Here is an 8,751-nt window from a genome sequence, read left to right on the forward strand (position 1 = left end):
ACCTTCCCAGCTAGAATGGATGTTAACTAGAGTAGTGCTATTAATATTAGAATCACCTTGCAATTAGGCTTCTGTTTATTCTCAATGTTCCAGTTAAGATTAAGTTTATGGTTAGAAAATAACTAAGATTTTGGAAAAAAATTGAAACCTATGTTTGGAAGGCTTATTTGAATCAAGTTAGGATTAGTGAAAATTAGTGTACTTGTGTGAATGTTAGTATTGATATATATATTTTGGATTAAGATCAGGGTCAGTATTTTGTTCTAATTATAATTAGTGTTATTAATAAGAAAGTTTTTTTTTATAAAATTAAGATTTCACTAAGAAATGAAGCAAAAATGTCAGATTGAATAGTCACTATAGCATTATCATTATATTTTTTTCTCAGTGACCATTCTTCTAATTATTAATGAGAGTTTTCCAGCCAGGTATTTGTTGAGAGTTAGCTTTAAGTAATGGACTAAATGGTAAGTAAATCTGAAACTGTTTTAGGATATAGTGATTTAGGAAACGGTAGGATCAATGGAAACTACAGTATTTTTCCTGATAAGAGAATTTGAGGACAATTAATATAATGGTACATATTAGGGAACAAGATCACTTCAGAGGTAGAGTTAGGAAATTTGTTGGAATTAGGGCAAATTGAAACTCATTTCGAGTGCAAATTGGAGTATTCATTAGAATGACAAAAATTAGAGTATTTTTTAAAATTAATTTTGGACTCTCATTAGGTGGAAAGTTAGGTTTCAGTTCCAGCTGTGCTTAGTTTTAGCATTAGGAAAATGGAAAATTTAGTGTCAAACTGGAAGTATATCTTCGAATAACAAGTCAAGTTAGAATTAGGATGACTATGAAATAGGAAACTGCTAATAATATTAGGATTAGGGTATGATTAGTGTGAGGGTTAGCCTAGAACTTCCAGTTAGAGTTCAGGTTATGGCATGATATGGAGTAAAATGTCACGATATGGAGTAAATCCACAAACTGTTTTAAGAAAGACGAGTTGAAACAAAGATAGGATGAATAAAATCTAATGTATTTGTGTGGCTTTTTGAATCCAAAAGCAATTGCTTCTAAGGTTAGGGTTACTTTTCTAATTTATGAACTACTGAATTAAAGGCACAATTATTTCATTCTTACAAACCAAAACATTCAGGATTTTGGGAACAAACAGTTTTCTACATGAAAATGTGTCTTGCAACCAGGATTAAATAATAATGAACAGGGTGTCATTTATTAAAATTAGGTAAGTTGATGCTACAGCTTTCAAAAATATCCAAAGATATAGGATAGTTACTCAGAAATGTTACCGGGAAAACAGATATTCTACTTGCTCTAACTGGGAAATGTGTGTGTGTGTGTGTGTGTGTGTGTGTGTGTGTGTGTGTGTGTGTGTGTGTGTGAAGTCACCACAGGTCTTCAACTCAGGCCTGGGTTATGTCATCAGCTTATTCTGTGCAAGGATGAAACTAAACCACGTAGCCACAGGTTTTCTTCTGTCTTTTTAGTACTTAATTTGAGATACATATCTCATGGATTTTCCTGTCTGGACTTAATCTTCTGATCCCCAGCAATCCTTGGATTAGTGTTACTGTGGCTGCTACTGAAAGCATAATCAAAACCTACTAGCTACAATGTAAGAAGTAGTACATATTTATTTGTATAGCTATATTTATTTGTATTACTGTGCATGAAGAAATTCTGGAGATTTCTGGTTAATTCATAGGGCCATATGCAAAAATATAGGACAAGAGGGAAGTAACTCTTTTTAAATTATAATAGGTTATCATTGATGAAAAATTTTAGTAGATGTCTTTCCTTTTTATTTCTTTTTTGCCAGTTATTCAGTGCTGCAGCAAGCCTGTGCCCTGGAGCAATTTTCAAATCACAGCGTGAACCTCCATTTCTGTAGTCCCTGTAGGTATGGTTGCCTCCTCAGGTCACCCGTTGCGAAGTGGGGCCCCTTCCCTTGTGGTGCACGTGCAGTGAGTGGAAGTGTTTGCATGCTCTCCAGCATTGCCGGATGAGCCCCGCCCACCCTGCCCACCTAACTTCCTGGTCTCTGTTGCTCAATTTCACCCAGGAGCTGGCAGCCATGGGGCTGCAGTTGAGACCACTGCTGCCCTATCCTCCTCCAGCTGTGCTGGTACTAGTCTGCGGTGGTCCTGAGCATGTGGGCCATCCCAGGACACTGTGTTCTGGGGTCACACCCTGCCCCCATGAGTGTAGAGTGGGGGGACACCATGCTTGTTCAGTGCATGATCCATGGGAGAAGGAAGGCTGCACATGCAGTCTGCACCTTTGGGGCCAGGCAGCCCAGCCTTGGTTCACCTCATCAGTCTGTAAGGCGGTCTGGGAACTGGAGCCATGTGCTGGCCGCTCTGCCAGCCAGCTTGAGACAGCTGCAGCATCTCAGCAAACTGGAGCCCCTTCAGCATCTCTGTGGACCTCCGTTTTATGGTCCCTGTGGACTCAGAGTATAGGGCCATCGCTGCATATGCCCATCAGTGCCAGATGAGCCTGTACTTGCAGTGCACCAGCTACAGCACCTGGGGCCTGAAGCCCCCTTGGCTTTGTTGTGTAGCTTCCTCCATTGTCCTTCTGGTCCACATGGGCCCAGCTCTCAGTGCCATTCCGGGGATGTTCCGTTTGGAGGCAATGAGCTCACCCCCTAACCTCATTGGGCTCCAAATCAGGGCAGCAATGGGTCTGGCCTTGTCAGTGTAGGCTGCACAGATGGAAGGCAGGAGTTAAGGTCTGCCTTGCCTTCCCTCCTGGCTTTGGCACCTGAATCTGGGTTGCTTGGTTTGGTCACTCATGGAGCTTCGTTGGCTACAGCCCACAGCAACAAGTGCTGTCCATGCAGCAACAACAAAGAGGTGTCCTGAATCTCCTCAAAGTCACCACACAGACCTCTGATGGGTCTACATGGGCTGGTGTGGTTTTCATCCCAGGACTCCCATTAGGAAGTGCCACTCCCCTTCGTAGTACTGTAAGAAAGAGGTGCCACATATAATTTCTATTTTCTAACATTTTCTTTCACTGAGATAAAAAGAAGTGGGAGATATAAATAAGTTTTAAAAGCATAGAACCCATGGTTTCCCTTGTTTGCAAGGACTAGCACATGTCTAGGACAAGCAAAGACGATCAAAAGCTATTGTAATATGACCATATAAGAAGATGTTAAGCGAAATGTACCCCAAGTCAGAGACACAAGTGTTTTATTTTTTCTTGCTTTTGTTTTTAATATACTTATAATGCACTATGTGATTCTTTTGTAGGTTTATCCCCCATGGCATAATCCCTGTTTTCACTGTATTTGATTCCAGTGTTCTGCACCTTATATACATATGTTGTAATTTGGGGAGTGGAAGGGATATAGCAGAATGCTGAAATGGGGATGCAGGTTGACTCATTGTGACGATGAGATGTACTGGACAATGAGCCGAAAATGAATTTACAATGTTGGGCAGGGGCCAAGGAGGGAGGAGTTGAAGAGTTGGGGAGGGAAAGTGTAGTAGGGGAAAAACAAAGGAGGAGGTAACAATGCTCTATAGGAAATGTACTCATTACCCTACTCATGTAACTGTAAAACATTTGTATAGTATTTTTACAATAAAAATATTTTTAAAAAATCTCTCCCTGGGGTAGATTTCCAGTGTTGCCCTCAGCATTGCATTTTTTGCCTTTTCTGGCTGTGGTTAGTTCCACCTTCCCAGTGGATCAGTAGTCTTCAAGGCATCTTGGTCCTGAAGTGGGACATGGATTATCCAGTGGTGGTTGGAACCAGGCCAAGGACAGGACAAAACCACTTCCAGGCCATGGCTTCTTCATTCCCCATGCAACCAGGATTGCAAGCAGAATTTCTCTGAATTTGACTCTAGAAAACAACCACTGAACCAAAAGGCAAGTTCACCAAACACCTCCCCTCCTCCCCCATTCCCTCCTTTCTTCCTCCTTGGGAAAGTACAAAATAATTTTGCAGGTTTTGGCAAACACACAAATTGCCCACCACCTCCCCTGGTAAACTAAGTTTAAAGTCACTAAGTCATGTAAATGGATGATACCTCACTCATTATTCTGGACAACATCTTCAGATTGTTTGATGCTTTAATTTGTTGCTGTTGGTGGTGGTGGTAGGAGGGCCTGAGTTCTGGGTCTGGGCAATGACCCTTATGAGCCCTTCAGCTCAAGGCTAGAGCTCTACCACGTGAGCCACAGAGCATTTCCAGTTTTTTTCTGCTTATGTGGTGCTGAGGAATTGAACTCAGGACCTCATGCATGCAAGAGAAGCACTCTACTACTGAATCTCCTTCCCAGCTCTAATGCTTTAATTCTTTAAATTTTATTGTCTTTGTGTCAGTCATGAGGTTTAATCTCAGGACCTGGGTGTAAATATATCCCTGAGTTTTTTAGCTCAAGAGGAGCTCTCTACCACTTGAGCCACAGTGTCACTTCCTGTTTCCAGATAAGCGTCTTTCAGACTTTCCTGTCAGGGTTTGCCTTGAGCCGTGAAATTTTAAATTATATTTCTTTAACGTGTTTATTGGAATATTACAGTATATCTGAAATTTAAATTTTTCTGTAAACCATTGTCTTCAAGTAATCCAATAGCATTAACTATTACATTTAGAATCTATTCTTTAGCACACCCATTTATTTATTTTATTGTGAAAATACCATAGAGGGGTAACAATAACATGGGCAAGATAATGAGTACATTTCTCATCAAGCATTGTTGTATCCTCCTTTTTTTCCCCTTCCCATCTGTTCTCATTCCCCCCGGCTCTCCAGATACCCCCCTGCCCGCCCCACACTCTCACCAGCCAAAGTTGAAAGTTCCTTTTCTACATAATGACTTGTACATCTCATCGCTGCAATACATCCACCAGTATCCCTGTTTAAATGATTTGTTTTTTCCCATCCCCTCCACAAATTATACCAACATCAAATACAGTGAAAGCAGGGGTTATACCGTGGGGGAGGGACATTCAAAGCAACAAAGAAATCATCTTATAAATATGTTAGGAACAATTGCAATAAAGAAAAAAATCATTTGAATCCTTATCTTGGGGTTCATTTCACCTAACATCAACTTGTCTGACCTTTTTTGCTTGTCTCAGACACACAGTGATTATTGCAAATAAGGGAAACCATGGGACCTATGTTTATTTGGGACTGGATTACATCCCTTAATATAATGTTTTTCCATTTCCTAACAAATGGGGCAATGTCATTTTTTCTGATGGAGGCATTGAATTCTATTGTGTATATACACCACATTTACTTGATCCATTCATCTACTGAGGGGAATCTGGGTTGGTTCTATATCTTAGCTATGGTAAATAATGCTGCAATAAACAGAGTTGTGCTGGTAGATTTAGTATGGTATTGTTTGTGACCATTTGGGTAAATGTCCAAAAGTGGAATTGCTGGGTTATAGGGGAACTTTATGTGGAGTCTTCTGAGGAACCTCCATACTTCTTTCCAAAGTGGTTGAATAACTTTACATGCCCACCAACAATGCAGTAAAGTTCCCTTCTGTCCACATCCCCTCCATCATCTGTTGTTATATTAGAGTTCTTGATTATAGCCATTGTAACTGGGATGAGGTGGTATCTCAATGTTGTTGTTTTTTTTTAATTTTATTTTATTTGTGAACATACTGTACAGAGGGGTTACAATTACATGGGCAAGATAATGCATACATTTCTTACCAAGCATTGCAGCCTCCTCCTTTGTTTACCCTTCACCTCCCTTCCCAGCCTCCCCCCTCCCCCCCCCCACCCAATCCTTCCCCCCGCCCCGGTCCCCCCCCACCGACATTGTAAAGCTCCTTTTTGACATGACACTTTGTACTTCTCATTGTTGCAACAGGTCCACCTGAATCCTTAAATGACTTATTTTTCCCCATCTCCTCCATAAGTTATACTGACATCAAATATATTGAAAGCGGGGGTTTGCACTACTTTTATTGCTAGAGAGGTTGAACATTTCTTCATGTGTCTATTGGCCATCCTTCTTTCCTCTTCAGAGAAGTTTCTGTTTAAGTTTTAGCCCACTTATTTTCGAGTTAGTTGTTTCTTTGAGGATTTGTTGTTGGGTGGTTTAATTTTTGAGTTCCAGGTATATTTTAGATATGAGACCCTTGTCTGTTGTATGGGTAGTGAAGAACTTCTCCCAATCTGTGGGCTTTCAATTGATCTTGCTAATTATGTCCTTTGCCATGCAGAAGCTCTGCAATTTCATGCAATCCCATTTTTCCAACCTTTCTTTGATTTCTTGTGTTTCTGGTTCTCTATTAAGAAAATTTTGGCCTGTACCAAGGAGTCCTAGGGTTTCTTCTCTTCCATCCTGTAATGTTTTCAGGGTGTCTGTTTGACTCTGAGGTCTTTGATCCATTTGGAGTTGATTCTGGTGCAGGGTGATACATAACGATCTAGCTTAATTTTCTTCAAGTAGTTAACCAATTTTGCCAGAACCCTTTACTGAAGAGGCTGTCTTTCTTCCATTCTATTTTTTAGCTCCCTTATCGAAAATGACATGGCTATAGGTCTGTAGGTTCATTTCTGGGTTTTCAATTCTATTCCATTGGTCCTGAGGTCAGATCTTGTGTCAGTACCAATCTGTTTTGATTACTATGGCTTTCTAGTAGAGTTTGAAATTTGATATTGCTATTCCTCCAGCATCGGTCTTTCTGTTGAGGGTCATTTTAGCTATTCGGGGTCTTTTATTGTTCCATATAAATTTTTGGATTGCCTCTTCTATTTCCTTGAAGAATGAGGATGTTATATTGATAGGTATTGTATTGAATTTGTTGATAGCCTTGGGAAGTATTGCCATTTTCAGGATTTTGATCTTTCCAATCCACGTGTATGGGAGTTTTTGCCACTTTCTAAGTTCTGTTTTGATTATCTTTTTCAGGTTTTTAAAATTTTCATCATTGAGGTCCTTCACTTCTTTGGTTTAGTTAATTCCTAGGTATTTTATTTTTTGTGGGGCTATTATTAATGGTGTTGCTTTCCTGATTTCAGCCATGCTTTTCTCATTGTTTGCATACAGAAAAACCATTGATTTTTGAGGGTTAATTTTATACCCTGCTACTTTGCCAAAATTTTGATTCACATTGAGTAATTTGGGAGTAGAGTCTGTAGGATTCTATAAGTATATAATCATGTCATCTGCAAAGAGGGAGAGTTTTACTTCTTCTTTCCGTAATTGGATCCTATTTATATTTGCATCTTATATTATTGCTGCAGCTAGGCATTCTAATACTAGATTCCGTGCTGTCCCTCAGCTCTTCAGCTCAAGGCTAGTTCTCTATAACTTGAGCCACAGCATCACTTCTGGCTGTTTTCATTTTGCTTATGTGGTACTGAGAAATCGATCACAGGGCCTCATACATGCAAAGCAAGACTTCTACCACTGAGCCACCTTCCCAGCACCTCTCTTCTCTTTCTAACAGGATTTGCTAAGGATCTGTCAATTTGTTAATTTTTTAAGTACCACTTCTGTTTTGTTGATTCTTTCTATGTTTTTATGGATTCTAATTCATTTAATTTTGATTTAATTTTAATTATTTCTTTCCATCTACTGGATTGGTGTTTATCCTGCTGCTCTTTTTCAAGGAGGCTCAGATGTCTCATTAAATTATTGGTTTCACATCTCTCCAATTTGTTGATGTAGGTATTCAGAGCTATAAACTTACCTCTGATTACTGCCTTTCCTGTGTCCCAGAGGAGCTGGTAGTTTGTGATCCACTGGTGATTCAACGGTGTGTTCTTCAGCTTCCATGTGTTACAGGACTTTCTTTGGTGGTTTTGGTGTTGAGTTCTAATTTTATTCTCTTGTGGTCTGAAAGAATGCAAGGTAAAACTTCAATGTTTTTGAATTTGTACAAGTGTGCTTTTTGACCTAAATCTGTGGTCTAATTTGGAAAAAGTTCCATATTCTGCTGAGCATTCTGATAATGCTGTGTGAAATATTAAATCTAGGTGATCTATGCAGTTGTTTATATCTGTGGTTTCTCTATTGAGTTTTTGCCGAGTTGATCTATCTAGTGAGGGGAGTGGTGAGTTAAAGTCCCCAGCAATTAATGTCTTTGGATCTACGTGAGATTTGAGAAAAAGTAGTTTTTCTTGAATAAATTTGGGTGCTCCATTGTCTTGTGAATAGAGATTTAGAATTTCAATATCCTCCTGAAAGAGAGATCCCTTAATTAGTATGTAGCAACTTTCTTTATCTCTTCTCACTAATTTAAATTTGAAATCTATTTTATCTGATATTAGGATTGCAACTCCTGCCTCTTTTGGGGGACCGTTTGTGCTTGGTAGATTTTGTTCCAGCCTTTCACTTTGAAAATGTATTTGTTTTTATGGGCAAGATGTGAGTACTGAAGGGAGCAGATGGAAGGATCTTGCTTTTTAATCCAACTAGACAGTCTATGTTGCCTAATTGGAGAGTTAAATCTCTTAATGTTGGGAGATTGGACTGAGATGTATTTGGGAGTTCCTGCCATTTAATCCACCTTCTTGAGGGCTGTGGCAAATGAGTTCTTCCTATGGTTCTTGGATTCTCAGTTTGGATGTGGTTTCTTGGCCTTTATTGTGGTCCTGTTGGTTTTCTCTGTGTAGGACAACTTTAAGTATCCTTTGTAAAGCTGGTTTGGTAGAGATATATTGTTTCACTTTTTCTTTTGTATGGAAGGTTTTTATTTGACCTTCAGTTATGAAGAAGAGTATAGCTGGGTAC

Source organism: Dipodomys spectabilis, unplaced genomic scaffold (assembly GCF_019054845.1).
Source record: "Dipodomys spectabilis isolate Male_0828 unplaced genomic scaffold, ASM1905484v1 ptg000408l, whole genome shotgun sequence".
NCBI classification, from domain to species: domain Eukaryota; kingdom Metazoa; phylum Chordata; class Mammalia; order Rodentia; family Heteromyidae; genus Dipodomys; species Dipodomys spectabilis.